Raw genomic sequence first — 1,080 nt, 5'->3', positions numbered from 1 at the left:
AACAGTTGAAAGCAAATTATTAAAGAAAACCCTTGTTTAGGTAAAAAATGTACTAATGAATGTAATACTATAACAGAAGAGGAAAGATTAATAATATTTAATAGATATTGAAAAGAATTTGATCATACTAGGAAACGAGATTACTTGCTGTGCTGCATGGAGAGGCAAGATGTGAAAAGAAAATATGTTACTCATGTAAGTAACCGTTGTAATATATACAAGTATTATTTTTCTTTTAATGACACTGCCAAAGTTGTTTGCAGAAAGTTCTTATTAAATACATTGAATATAACTGAAAAGTTATTAAAATGTACAAGAGACAATACAGTTAATTTATTTTCATCGAAGACTGATAATAGAGATAAAAAATCAGCACATAACACAACATCTGAAGTAGTTATAAAAAGTGTTAATACATTTATAAACAAACCACTAGCTGTACTTTCCCACTATTGCAGAGGTTCCTCTACTAAAAAATATATTGGTAGTGAATTTCAAAGCTTAGAAAATATATATAGAATCTATGTTAAAGATTGTAGTTTAAATAATAATATAAAAACAGTTTCAAGTACAATATTTAAAAAAATATGGAGAGATCAATATAATATTGGTATACATGTTCCTAAAAAAGACAAATGCACCCACTGTGAAGCTTACAATAACAGAGAAAATTTAACTCAAGATGATAATATGATCCAAGAAAATCATCTAAAAGAAAAACAGTGTACCTATGATGTGTTCAAAAGTGATCAAGAACGCAGTGGAAAAGATGGATTTCTATGTTGTAGCTTTGATCTCCAAAAAGTATTGAATACACCTACTGGTAATAGTATGTTATTATATTACTCTAGAAAGTTAGCCTATTATAATTTAAGTGTATATGAAAGCAATTCAAAAGCAGGATTTTGTTAATTGTGGTCAGAGGTTGACGGTCTTAGGGGATCCAATGAAATAAATACTATCATATTTTCATATTTGAAATCTGTTGATGAAAGAGGTATCATTCAGGACATAGCTTTGTACCATGGGCGGATAGGCCCATCGGGAAATCGGGATTTTCCCGGTAGGCCCCCATCAATA

This window comes from Acyrthosiphon pisum, unplaced genomic scaffold (assembly GCF_005508785.2).
Source record: "Acyrthosiphon pisum isolate AL4f unplaced genomic scaffold, pea_aphid_22Mar2018_4r6ur Scaffold_21036;HRSCAF=22848, whole genome shotgun sequence".
Lineage (NCBI taxonomy): Eukaryota > Metazoa > Arthropoda > Insecta > Hemiptera > Aphididae > Acyrthosiphon > Acyrthosiphon pisum.
Note: the sequence above shows the minus strand (reverse complement) of the source record.